Source organism: Emydura macquarii, unplaced genomic scaffold, assembly GCF_026122565.2.
Source record: "Emydura macquarii macquarii isolate MOO-44397 ecotype Brisbane River unplaced genomic scaffold, CSIRO-AGI_Emac_v2 contig_369, whole genome shotgun sequence".
Taxonomy (NCBI): domain Eukaryota; kingdom Metazoa; phylum Chordata; order Testudines; family Chelidae; genus Emydura; species Emydura macquarii.
In genome coordinates, this window is record NW_027130506.1 from 14,117,191 (window position 1) to 14,131,751 (window position 14,561).

The window sequence follows — 14,561 nt, forward strand, 5'->3', positions numbered from 1 at the left end:
ATTCGGCGGCAGTCGACCGGAGTTACGCAACTCCTGTCGACTTCTCTGTTTCTCTTCTGCACTCCGTCTTCACTCTGCTGTGCCGATGGGAACCACGTTCCCGTCGACGCAGCGCTACGCCACTTGAGAAGGTGGACTTAATACGTCGATTTCTGAATCGACTGAGTGGGTCTTCACTGACCGCTCAAGTCGATCCAGAGACATTGATCTGATGGCGGTGAATTTGCCACCGTCAGTGAAGACGTAGCCACCAAAATTGAAATGAACAAATGTTGCTAGTATTCTCAATAGTCCTGAAATTCATTATCTGATTCCTTAATCCCTAGATGATGGGAAGTGAGGAGAGAGGGTTTTTTTTCTTTGTTTTCTTGCTTCACATCAAATGTGAGATTTTGGTGAGTTCTAATTCATATGTGATTCCCTAACACCCTCCTTACTCAGAGTCACATGTGCTAATCAGGGTTGTTCAGATCTCAGTCCAAGTCATTCACCTGCTGATAGCTTATCTTTAATAAATAATGGACAAAAATACTGCAGTCCAGACAGGCAGCCTGTAATTACAAATGTATTCATAAAGCTAGGGATGCATACAATGTCTGGATTAGGTTTTGGGCATCTTAAGCTGAGAAAACTTTACATTATCTATGTGGTATAAGAATTTAATGATGCTTGCTTCTAAGGTTGGAAATTTGACTTGCAAAAGGGATGCATGCAGATGTAAAAAAGGCAGGCAAAGCAGAGGACAATGCTTTCTTACATGTCAGCCATAACTCCTGCAGAAAGTGACCTGATGTGGTCTGGATTTTGCCTATATAAAAAATGCAAATCAGGCTCAACACAGAGTGTGCTAGAACTGAAGAATGAGGATTATCCAGCACGGAGGAAGGGAAACTCACTGAGCTCTCATTATAAATTAAATTGGCTATAAAAAAAGGGAGAAAATATTCCATATCCTTTTAATAAGCCAAAAATATGTCAGCATTGCTTCAAACAGTGATACCTTGTGGGAACTGATTCACTAGCAAAGAATGAAGCTGAATGCAGGTTAAGTTGAACAAGTGGAACTTTTTTAAACCCTGTGCATTGCACTGTCCCTGTGCATTGCACTGTCCATGTGTTGCTTCTAGCCTAACTTGCTAAATTCCATTTTTCTTGGTGTCCCATCAATAACAGTCCCTGCAGAGAAGTTGGTCCTCTGACTCAAGTTCCACTGATCATGATACGTCTTCACCTTTTTACAAACATTTTCACATAAACATTAAATACAAATAGTTGATGTCCAGACCCCCACCCCATATACCTTTGACTAGAGATTGTTAGCGTATAACAGAGTTGGAGACTTGTCTTTACCACAGATACAGCTGGTTATATAGTCTTTCAGATAGTTTAATCTCCTCAACAGGTAACCACACCAGAAGTGACCTAACTCTGTCTCCCTGTCACCGTTCCCCAAGTCTAGCAAACTTTCTCTGTGGAGTCTTCTCGCTCCCTGTGGGCTTGGTCCCCAGGTGGTTCGCTGTCTCTCTCTTCTGTGATGGTCTCTCTATTCTCCAGGAAGGGGAGAATATCATCCACCACCACAAACTTCAGTTGTTACTATCTGTTATTTTTGGGTTAGTTACTAGAAGATTACTACTAACTGTGGTATATAACCTAGCATTTAAATTAGCTTCTGTACCAGATGATTGGAGGATATTTAATCTGATGCCAATTTTAAAAAATCCTGGCAATTACAGACAGGTAAACCTAACTTTAGTACCAGGAAAATTGGTTGAAATTATAGTAAAGAACAAAATTATTAGTAACATAGATAAACACGATTTTCTGGGGAAGAGTCAATATGTTTTTTGTAAAGGGAAATCATGCCTCACCAATCCACTAGAATTCTCTGAGGGGTCAACAAGCATGTGGACAAAGGTGATCCAGTGGATATAGTGCACTTAGATTTTCAGAAAGTCTTTGATGAGGTCCTTCACCAAAGATTAAAGAAAGTAAGTGGTCATGGGATAAGAGGGAAGGTCCTCTCCTGGATTAGTAATTGATAACAAGATAGGAAACAAAGTGTAGGAATAAATTATCAGTTTTCAGAATGGATAGAGGTAAATAGTTATGTCCCCCAAGGGACTGTCCTGGGACCAATACTGTTCAACATATTAATACATGATCTGGAAAAAGGGGTAAATAGTGAGGTGGCAAAATTTGCAGATGATACAAAACTACTCAAGACAGTTAAGTTCAAAGCAGACTGCAAAGAGTTACAAAGGAATCTCACAAAACTGGGTGACTGGGCAACAAAATGGCAGATGAAATTGAATGTTGAGAAATGCAAAGTAATGCACATTGGAAAACACAATCCTAACTATACATACAAAATGATGGGATCCAAATTAGTTGTTTCCACTCAAGAAAAAGATCTGGGAGTCACCGTGAATACTTCTCTGAAAACATCCACTCAATGTGCAGTGGCAGTCAAAAAGGCTAAGAGAATGTTGGGTATCGTTAGGAAAGGGATAGATAATAAGACAGAAAATATCATATTGACTCTTTATAAATCCATGGTACACACACATCTTGAATACTGCCTGCAGATCTGGTCACCCATCTCAAAAAAGATGTATTGGAACTGGAAAAGGTATAGAAAAGGAAAACAAAAATGATTAGGGGTATGGAAATGCTTCCATAGGAGGAGAGATTAATAAAACTGACTTTTCACCTTGGAAAAGAGACATCTAAGGGATAATATGATAGAGGTTTATAAAATCATGACTGGTGTGTAGAAAATAAATAAGAAAATGTTATTTAATCCTTCTTATAACACAAGAGCATGGGGTCACCTAATGAAATTAAAAGGCAGCATTTTTAAAACCAAGAAAAGTAAGTATTTCATCATACAACGCACAGTCAACTCTTTGCCAGAGGATATTCTGAAGGTCAAGACTATAATGGGGTTCAAAAAACAGCTAGATAAGTTCATGGAGGATAGGTCCATCAATGGCTATAAGCCAGGATGGGCAGGAATGCAAAATCACGCTCTGAAGTGACCCTAGCTTCTGTTTGCCAGAAGCTGGGAACGGGCGACAGAGGATGGATCACTTGATGATTACCTGTTCTGTTCATTCCCTCTGAAGTACCAGTGGCCAATGTCAGGAAGACAGGATACTGGACTAGATGGACCATTGGTCTGACCCAGTATGGCCGTTATTATGTCACATTTTGGTATGGGCTGCATTATGCTCTCATTATACATTGTTAGATGGTGCCTGTCCTTTCTAATGTGTCACCTGTCAGCGCTGTGTTCTTGGGGAACCAGGGAGCAGTACCCAGCCTGTCTGAGTCATGAAGGACTCCCCATCCCCTAGTCCCTGCTTGAACCAGAACTGATCAGAAGAAAGACTTATAAAAAGCAATGAAAAGGCAGTGGGAAACACATCTAAACCTCTCCAGACAAGGGTGACAGGATTAAGGCAATTCCCCTAGCCTCATTTGCATAGAAGATGTGAGAAGGAAGCATCTCCATTAGCATACAGAGTGGAGTCCAGAGATTCCAAGGCATAGACCGCACTGAACTCTGGGACTAGAAAAGCAGGGAAGTACTGCATGATGGGGGATCTCTGCTCCTGATGTTAATGAACTGACTCCTGCACACCTCAGCTCAGCAGTTATCAGACCAATTCTAGTAATGAACCCTCTATTGGCATCCAAATATCGAATCTGCTTAATCGCATTGTGAGCTCCCTCGAAGGAGCATTGCCCATAGCCAGAAATGATCAGTTCCAATTGTCCAACCCAAACAAAACTCTGTTATACTCCCTTGAGTCATCATTTAACCATAAACAAATCTAGTGTTCTCCCTTGAACCATTGTTTCTTCCCTGCAAAAACTGCTACCCAAGTTCAAAATTCTGTTTTCATGCCTGGATTCAAAAGCTGCATCAGTTCCACTGGGACTTCACCTTTTTCTGACTGATCATGTTGGGGGCTCTGCCTGTCTCAAGCACTCTGGACCCTAAGCTGAACAGCCTGTCTCCTGGGAACCTTCAAACTGTGCTGAGTGGTGACACCCCAACTCTCTCTCTCTGTTTAAGCCCACTTTCCCCCCTCAGACCTAATCTGATCTCTCTATTTCTCTCTCTCTGTCTTACTCCAGGTGTAACTTTCTAAACCAGACTTTTGTAATCAAACTTGAGCTAGATTGCCCCAATACCCCAACTGAAATTGTGTATATTGCAACTGTTCAGTTGCTTTTCTCTCCTTGTATGGCTATTGCTATTAGTATCATAAGTTTTATACACCTGGCAATAAAATAATTTTTATAATCAAGCTGGTTGCCAGACTCTCTCCAAACTTTGTTTTCTCTTGCATGTTCTCAGCTTCCCTATTTTGCTCTGCAGCAATGCTCCTCTTACCTAAGCCAGAGATCCCTGTAAAGCCCAAAAATCCTGTGGGGTTTGCTCATTAAAGGGGTTACTACCAGAATAATTGTAATGTGAAAGTGGGGATAGGGACATGCTGAACCTGTGGCATAGAAGGGTGGCATCTTAGAGGTGCTGTTTGACCCAGCCTGCTGAATCCAGGGACATATAAGTAGTCATCTTGAGAGTGCAGATTGATCTGGTCTACTCAGACGCGCTCTGTTAATCTGTGAATGTGTTTGTGTATATGTGAACGTATCTGAGTCTGGAGGAACCTAGCCCTGGGAAATTTAGGTCCTGGAGGGTAGCCCCATTGGGAGGGGATTTGCAGAAGGGAGAAGTAATGATCCATATGAAAACACAAGTGACACTAGCAGTACATTGATAGCATTACATACATCCCCCCCCCCTGGAAAAAGTAACCCTAATAAACGAATGCATCCCAAGGTGATGGGCAATTCTGGTAACATATGGGTGTATCTGAGTCCAGTTCACCGCAAGGAATCACATTGCAGGAGGCCCAGCTATCCAGCTGACATTACACCGTTTTTTCCCCTTTTAACATTGGTGCATGCGCAAAGGTTGACATTCTCCTTGTTGCTTTCCTGTTCTGACAGCCTGAACCTGACATGCTCTTGAACTCAAGGAGAGAGTCAGGATATCATCACAGCTGTCCGATGTGCCATTCCCTGCCTGTGTAAGTCTGACTGAATCTTTCTGAGATCTTCTGCCCTTGCACACACTGCTAAAAGGTTCAACTTGCCACTTTCCTTGCAATGCTCCTAGTGCAGGGTACTTCTCCTTTACCTGCTCACACTGTCTCCCAAAGTAAACGCATCTTGCTATGGGTATGGAAAACTGACCACCTGCTCTCCTTTGCTGTGTTTCACTGCATGTACTTTAGAAGTGTGTTGTGGATTCTGGAGCTGTCATCCACTGCACACAGCTGTATAAGCATTTGTTTAACGTGAGATTACCTTCCCAAAGCAGCCACTCCTTCAGGTTATTATCCCAAGGGGCACAGACTGTCCTGTCCTGAATTAGGGACTTTGTCAAGTCCCCAAAATTGCATGTAGCAGCCCATGTGCATAAGGCAGTAAATGGGGGTTTCCTCTCTCTTCCTGTTCAGCTTGGTCTCTAATAAAAAACCTGTGTCAATCCAGTTTCATTCTGCTTTGCAGGGCGATAGGTCCCCAGGGCTCCTAGGAGTGCCTTGTGACCTGAGGCAGGTGAGCTTCAGAGGGGTGTAGATCTCTCTGTCTTGTTCTCTAATAAGGTAAAAAAGATAGTTTAACTTTTCCTTCCAGTGTCATCTTCCTGTATGGCCAGGTCTGCGTACAGATTGTACTCCTTTCACTGGGTCTATCACTGGCTCGGTTTCTGTCTGCAAAATCTAGGGTTCTGGGGGGATTTTAGACTGAGTTCCCTGGTTCATGCTACCAGCTGCTGCACTGCAGGAAATTCACAACTCAGATGCTGCCAGTAGGTTTCATTAACAAAGGGTGATACTGAATGCAGGCTAAGTTGAATACGTGGAACTTTATGCACTGCTCTGTCCTTGTGGCTGTATCAGCTTCATCAACTTGTGGTTAGAATTTGTGTTAATGAGGAAATTCCACCTGATCTAAAGAATGCTAATATTGTGACCATTTTTAAGAAAGAGGACAAGTCAATGTGCAGGAATTACTGAGGTATTGGCCTTCTCTCCATTGCCGGGAAGATCCTTGCTTGCATCCTTTTGAACCATCTTCTCCCTCTTGCCAAAGACATCTTTCCAGAATCGCAATGTGGTTTCAGACTGTCTTGGGGCACCATCGACATGATTTTTGTTGCATGACTGATCCAAGAAAGTTTAGAGAACAACAGCAGCCATTGTTTATGGTATTTGATGACCTACCTAAGGCCTTTGATTCCATCAATTGTGAAGCATTATGGAAGGTGCTGTCTAGGTTTGGTTGTCCACTGAAGTTCATTTGTGTTTTCAGGCTACTTCATGATGGAATGACCACCACCATCCTCAGTAATGGGTTAGAGATGGACCTGTTTGCCATCTGTACTGGTGTTAAGCAAGGCTTTGTTTTTGCCCCAACCCTTTTTTCCATCTATCTTGCCCTAGTCTTGATTCTTATTCATGACTGCCTTTCCTCTGGAATTGGGATTGAGTATCGCATGGATGGCCAGCTTTTCAGTCTGCGGCATTTTCATTCTAAAATTAAGGTCACTAGGATTGTTATTACTGACCTTCAATACGCTGATGACTGTTATCTTCGCACACACCGAGGCTGACTTGCAATCCACCCTAGATTTCTTCTCAGGTGCCTATCATAGCCTAGGACTCACTCCTCAACATTGGGAAAACTAAGGTATTCCACCAACGTGCCCCAGCACAAGTTGCTCCCCTTCTCTCACAAATTGTCATTGGCGGTGAACCCCTGGAAAATGTTGAGCATTTCCCTTACCTTGTTAGCCACCACTCTCAGACAGCCAATCTTGATGTGGAGATTGAATATAGGATCTGTTGTGCCAGCGCATCCTTTGGAAAGGTGCTCTGTTGTGTCTTTATTGACAGATCTGTGGATGGAAACCAAGATCTTGTCTACAATGCAGTAGTCATCCCCACTCTTCTTAATAGGTGTGTGGCATGGGTGACATATTGAAGCCTACAGGACTACAGGAAGCTGCAAGTCATAGCACTCTGTTTCATGAGGTGCTACAGATAAATGAAATATGCATCAAGGAATTTAATTTTTAAAATCAGGCTTTCCTTGCCTTAATGTGAATGACACAGGAAGGACCATAAACTTTAGAGTTTAATCATTGGGTATTCAGTTCTTATTGGCTAAGCACTGCGAGAATTCAGTTGAGCTGGAATTCTCTGAACCTCTGGAGTGTGAAAACTGTCTTGAAATTGAGGAAGTTCCTGTAACTGGAGCCCTCATTCACCCCAGAGGAGGGAAGGTGCAAAGGGGCTATGTTGCCATTATGCCCCTAGCAGGAAATCCAGGGTGCACTCCTGAAACCCCCTGGAACTGGGGCTCTTCCACCACAAGGGCAGCAAGCTCTAGGCTCTGTGACTAGTGATCTGCATGACTCAGGCCCTGTCTACACTTACCCGTGAGATTTGGCGGCAGTCTGACGGGAGTTACGCAAAGTACGCAAAAAACTTGCGTAACTCCCGTCGACTGCTGAGCTTCTTTTCTGCTCTCCATCTGCACTGTGCTACTTTTGTAGCTGGTCTTAGTACATTGATTTCTGGATCGACTGAGCAGGTCTGCGCTGACCGCTCAGTCGATCCAGAGAAATCGATCTGACGGTGGCGAATTTGCCGCCGTCAGTGTAGCCATAGCCTCAGTTAAGGACAGAGCTCTGCGCTATCCCTCCCCAATCATTTCCAGAGAGATAATGACCCATAGGTTCTATCAGGAAGCAAGATTTCACTTGATGTGTTTATGGACAATCCGTTTACCCCATCCCTTCACTTTGCAATCGTACAGGATTGTGCCAAAATCTGGCCTGCAATGGCAGATTTCTTTTGAAGTTTCTAGCACTTCCTTCTTAAGATCAGGCTAGAAAGATAGGCCACTCCTTGAGCTGTTGTAGAGCAATAGGGATCCATTGAGTCCAGTGTTAATTTACACCATTTGAGGATTTTGAGCAAGTCTTTTCCCATGTGATACCTGCTGCAACAACAGAAATTCTCCTAAATGAAAATAAATTAATACAATAGCCAAGATCTTTCAACCCTCAGGAAATATTTTGCTCAGAATGGCTAACGGGTCAGGTAAGTTCTTATTTCCCCCAACTTGTTCATCCATCCTTCTCTCACTGCGAAATTCTATCTCCTATTATGTTTTGTTGCTACCTCATTTGGACTCTTTGTCACTCATTAAAAAGATAGAAGTGTCACATGTTTGGATCTTGTAGGGTTGAAAACTATGAGCCTGCTCTCAGCTCCAGGGATCCAATTTTTGTTTGAGTGAATTGGAATCGTACATATATAAGAGCAGAATTTGGCCATATGGTAGAGTTTAGTCTTGGGCTTAGTTAAATAGGTGGCAATAATACTAGGTAAAGTTGGCTGAATTTTTTCAAATCACAACATTTCAGTGGACTATCAAATTTGATTTAAAAAATTGGAAAATTTTTCAATTATTTTTTCATTAAAAATTCAGAGGTTTTTTAATCAATTGTATAAATTCTATTGGAGTTCTTGGAAATTTCCCAAAATTAAAAAAAAAATTGCTGAGTCGCCACTCTTACTCAACTTATATGAGTGTTTAATTTTGTTGTTTTCACTGTATTGTACACTGGCACAAAACGGGATCATAATGGTGGACGAGGCCCAAAATATATAACATGGTATCTTATATTGGACTCATATTGTTACACAAAAGCCTGAAGATTATTCTTATAAATGTCTTCATCTGAAGATAAAAGGCCAGGTTGCAAGCTGGGACATGCATTCTAAAAATCTGTATTCAAAATGAAGACAGCTGCATTCTGCTCCATTTTATCCAAGTTTAGTAGAGTTTAAGACAACAAGGACTCTGTATCCTTCATTTCCTCTTTTATCTGTTCCTGCCTGCAGCCCCTTGTTGCTACGGTAATAGGCCCTGTTACATAAGGTACAGAATTGGCCTATATATTCACGTTCAGCAATTGCTGAAGGATAGAGTTGAATGGTGGTAGCCAGTTGTGGGGTAATTATGTGGGCAGTCATTTTGGAACCATCACTAAATAAATCCCTCTTCTTCCCTTTTGCCTAGAGACTTTATTTTTACTTGCAGACATGGACTGCATAAGAAGAATGTTGCCCCTGAAGTGTCAGGAATCAGGGCTTGCACTAGATCTAGTCTCTGGGCAACCTAACAAGTGCTGCCGGATGGGCTACATTGTCCGATTACTGGGAGGATTCAGCTCTTTAGCCCAGGAGCAGCAGCAATCTGGAGGCTGCTCAAATCATTTGTCCATGGCTGTGATAGCTCCTGTGCCCACTTGTTCCAGCCCTGCTCCTGCTTTGGTCCTTATCTTGCTTCATTCCAGGTAGTCCAGCTCTATCTCGGCTGTGATTCTCAGATTCAGGTCTCTCCCTTGGCTCTGGTATCTGACTACAGTTCTGACCCTTGGCTCTTATTCCTGGCTACTGACTCCTGCTCCAACCATAGGCATGACCCTTGCTCATCCACTAGGCCTGATCATCAGGTCCCTGTCTCTGGCATACCGGATCTTACATGTTCATTCAGACCTCCCTACTCTCCTTGCCTCAAATGCTCTTCTTCAGTGTAACAATAGGATTCCAATGCAAGGTACCACTTTGGGCCTCATTCACTATTGTGTTACTCCAGTTTTATGCCAGTGTACAGTACAGTGAAAACAACACAATTAAACATCAGTGTAACTCAAGTGGCTCAGTTCAGGGATGACTGGTGCTGAGGCGGGAGCTCCCTATCTGTCTGTCGGCCTGAAGGGACAGAGCAGCGGCCTGGCAGCCACTTGGAGGTAAGCACTGGCTCCTCAGCCAAGGGAGATGGAGAAGGAACCCCCAGCAGTGGAGGTAACTGACTGAGTGAACCCCAGAGACATTGCAGGGCCCTCTCTCATCAGCTTGTGGCTGCCTCACCCGAAGGAGTTTGGGACCACAGCCAGGCGCCATCTAAATCCAAGAGGGAGTGCTGAGGGAAGCAAGCTGCCTAGTAGATTGGACTAGAGGGGCCACAACCCAAATTGAATGGACAAATGGACTGGTAGGAAGTAGCCCAGGGCAGTGGATTCTGACTCCCTGCTGGGAAGGATACCAAGCCCCTGTTCAGGGGTTGACATACACAGGGCCCTCCGCTAGGATCTGGTGGAGAGGGAAGGCCTAGGTCCCCCTATCCTCCCCCATCCAGCTTTAAATGCTGAGGCCAGTCAGCCAGCAGGGGGATAAAAGCTAGGCAATTTAACCCCTAGGTCACCCAACCACCCAAGCCCTGGTTACAGGCTGCAAGGTGGCTCCCAAAACTATCAAAAATTTCTGGGTGTCCCTTGAGACTTTTGGTATGTCCAGCTTCTACAGACCCTGGAATCACCCAAGTAACCCTTTGTAATTCCAGACAGAGACAAGCAGTAAAATCCTGTCGTAATAAACACATACGAAAGCTTGCACTCCCACCGTGGCAATGTCTTGTGAAAAGATATTACTTTGGCTAAAGAAAATAAACAAAACCAGCAATTAAACCAACATTTCTTATATCCTTGCTTTGGCTTCCAGAGCGAAATCTAAAGGAAATAACTTTTCGCTAGTTACTCCAGGCTTTGTATGTAAAGGAAGATGTGTGAAGCACAAGAGAGGCTATTTTTGCATTATTTCCAGCCCCCAGGCAATTCACAGCACTGCTGGGGGGAAAGGGGAAGCCATGTGTGAGTGGGTGGCAGTAGGAGTTAGCTCTTCTAGCTACCAGTGATACACAACTTCCCAGGCAGGCCTTGTACAAGTTGATCACAAGATTTAAAAAAAAACCCTCAAACATGATGACACAAACTCCCCCACCAAAACAAAAATGCTGTAAAAATTAAAGAAGAGATCAGAGGGGATTGTCACACGATAAACCGTAGAAGACAGCACATTGGGTTGAAAAGGGATGAAGTTAGATAAGTGTTTATGAAGCATAAAATCATGTAGATGTCAAAATATTAGTAACATCAAGCTTTAAAAAAGGCAGCGATTGAGAAAGGGGGCAGTAATGTGAAGAGGATTTCAGCAGGTACTCCGGGGAGGAGGAGGATGGGGGTTGGCAGGTGAAGGAAGAACAATCAAGCTGGACTGGGTGAACATAAGAACAGCCATACTGGGTCAGACCAATGGTCCATCTGGCCCAGTGTCTTGTCTTCCGACAGTGGCCAATGCCAGGTACTTCAGAGGGAATGAACAGAACAGGTAATCATCAAGTCAGCCTGTCACCCATTCCCAGCTTCTGGCAAACAGAAGCTAGGGACACTTCAGAGCATGGTCTGGATGGCACCTCCCTGTAGTCCCAGGCTCCTTCAGGTGGAGCAGCCACCAGCTGATGAGGGAGGCCCCCACAATGTCACTGGGGTTGACTCAGTCAGTTACCTCCAGTGCTGGGGGTTCTTTCACCATCTCCCTTGGCTGAGGAGCCAGTGCTTACCTCCAAGTGGCTGCCAGGCCGCTGCTGCTCTGTCCCTTCAGGCAGGCAGAGAGCTCCTGCCTCATCACCACTCAGCCCTGAACTGAGCCAGGCTACCTTCTTTTCTCCCCCCTCTAGGCCTCCTTAACCCCTTCTGTGCTGGTGGTTGGTTCCCCTGCTTCACCACAAAGCCATATTTCTTCTTCTTTTCTCCCGCAGATCCTGGAGTGGGAACACATCTTCGTCTACACCCACACTTCAGATTTTCACTGGCTTTCTCTGTTTTACAAAGTCTTTCTCACTCTCAGACATCATCCAAAGACTTGTTCCTTCTGCTCTCTGTCATCATCTCATCCTGTTTGTCATCCTTGTCCCCTGTGTGTCGTGACCATCTGACTTCTCTCTGTGTCCCCTTTCTATATTTTCAGAGCCACAAATGGTAGATCCTTTCTCCAACATCGCAGACACCTTGCTTTAATGAATTCCCATTCTCTTCATGTGCCATCTCGAGAGGCATTGATTCTTTTACCTGGCTTAAAATTTCTATATTATAGATGCCTCTTTTAGAACAATCAGACCTGTCCATCTCAGTCTCCTCATGCTCAAACCCATATTATTATTATTTATTATTATTTGAGCCCCAGTCATGGACCGGGACCCCATTGTCCTAGGTGCTGTACAGGCACAGAACAAAAGGACAATCTGATCTCTAAAGAGCTTACATTCTAAAGATAAGATATGAGGCAACAGACGGAAACAGATAGACAGATGGGGAGGGAGTACAAGGACACAACCCAGCTCAACAGGATTGGCAGTGGTCACAGCATACCAACAGACCATACTCAAGCTCTTTGCAGGCATCACAACAAAGGAAAGTGTTGAGGATTTGAAGAATAATGAGTTGGTTTTGTGGATGCTTATGCGGAGCTCCTCCCACGCATGGGGTCAGCCTGGGAGAAAGCAGGAACGTGCTCGTTTGAACATTTAACAAGCAGGCAATGGAGGTTGTACTTGTGGGCCAATCAGAGGTGGGGGGTCGACATTTCAATAGTGAATGAGAGATTGATAGGTAAAGCGGGGATAAACCACAGGGGGCCTTGAAAGTGAATTTGACCTCATAACTTTGGCTTTATATTCCCCCACAAAGTGCTAGAAGACATTGGGACCCTGCAGCTTGGTTTCCTGTTGGAGAAGAAATCAGTAATGGGGAGTCAGGGTACATTCTTAATTTAACTTGTTTTATTTACACTATGTACACCAGTTCTGGAACAGAGGTAGTCACAAACAGCATATAGTCAATGTCTCCTACTTTAATCTCAGTCTAAACACCAATGCCTGGTTTCCAAGATTTGATTTTAGTTAGAGAGATTAAGTCAGAACACAAACGCCCTTGCTGCTTGACACAGCTCACCCAAAAAGAAGCCATATCACAAAACTAAACAATAAGCATTTCTTCAAAGACTGTACACTGTTCACACACTTAAAAAAACTTGTCAGAAAATATAAGAGCACCATCTGGTAACTCCTGCCCTAACACTACCATTACTCCTGTGAAGATCACTCTCCCTTTCCTCTCACAGGGACCATGTGGAACTCCATACTTGTGAAACTTCTTTGCACATTACTTTCTTGAGTTTGTTTCAAGCACCAACGGTCTGGATTTAGGTCCCACAGAAAGTACGTATTATCCTTTGGAATCTGAGTAATTTTGAGGTATTTGTGATACAGTTAGAGCTGAAAAAATGAAAACACAAATTGCATCATCAAAAGTGAGGCAGCCCATGATAAAATGTGGGTCTTAATGCTTTGTACACTGAAGTTGAAATATCTAGCGGTAAAATGACTGTCAGAATGACTCCTTCTTTCTGCTTGATCGACAATTTTTAGATCAGAACATATCTCTTGTGCTTTGTCTTCAGGATTCATGATTTTAAACATTTTATTTGTTGTTTCCACAATGGCTTTACAGTTTCCCATTAAAGAGAATGACTTTTCCTCAAAGCAAATTGCAAAGAGTCTGGCATAAACATACTAAAATGAAAATAGAAAGAAAAAAACCCCAAGGTTTAGTTAACATGCAGGAGGACAACAAGACAGAAACAGCTTTGTTTACAAAAGCATTTTTAGCATGATTACAAAGCAGGGATGTCAGTGTCAAAATCTGAATCTTGCATCTTTTTCCCCCACAGAAATCAAGGTACAGAATTTTTCTTTATTCTCTGTGTTGTTCAAATTAAGGCAAGTCATCCATAAAGTCTCATGTATAATTCATGCAAAGGTTCAGTGTGCTTTGTATTTACCCTACTTCAGTAAAAACCACATTATAATAATTTGACTTTTGATATAGAGTGTTTATCTATTTACAGTTTTAATTAGACTCATAATTATGTCTCATGTTCACTAAAGTCAATATCATCAGCAGAGTTGGCCAAAAACAGTTAGATTGGAATGTCTTTTTTGTTAAGTTCAAAATATATTTTTTTCTTTTTTAACCAGATACAGGGAATAATGGAGGGGTGGGAGGAGAATATATGTTCATCTAATAAAGACATACATTAAAATTAATCAAGTGATAAAAGATATGTGGCCAGATATTAATGAGAATTTATGGAAATTTAGGGCATATTTATGATCTCACTTACACTGGGGCAAATACATGGTAGCTTCATGCAAGTCAATGTAGTTGCAGCAGTATAAATCTTGTCTAAGTCAGGACAGTATCAAGCCCACAGATTTCATAAATGTTTGTATTCCAGGAAGCACTTAAGCACATGCTTAATTTAAAGTCCTTGCTTAAGTGCATTGCTGAAGTGAGGCGTAAGTAGTTAGATAGACTCAACTGTGAAGTTCAAATTGATTTACATCTCCTTTGTGAGCTTCCTCAGGTTTATAGTATGCTGATCAAATTGAGTGTGTGTACCAGATATTTTCAGGAAGAAAAGCACTGAATGCAATTCATGGCCCATATTGTTTTCTGTCTGTGACTCACAGTTATGATATCATCACACATCCCAAAAGTGGAA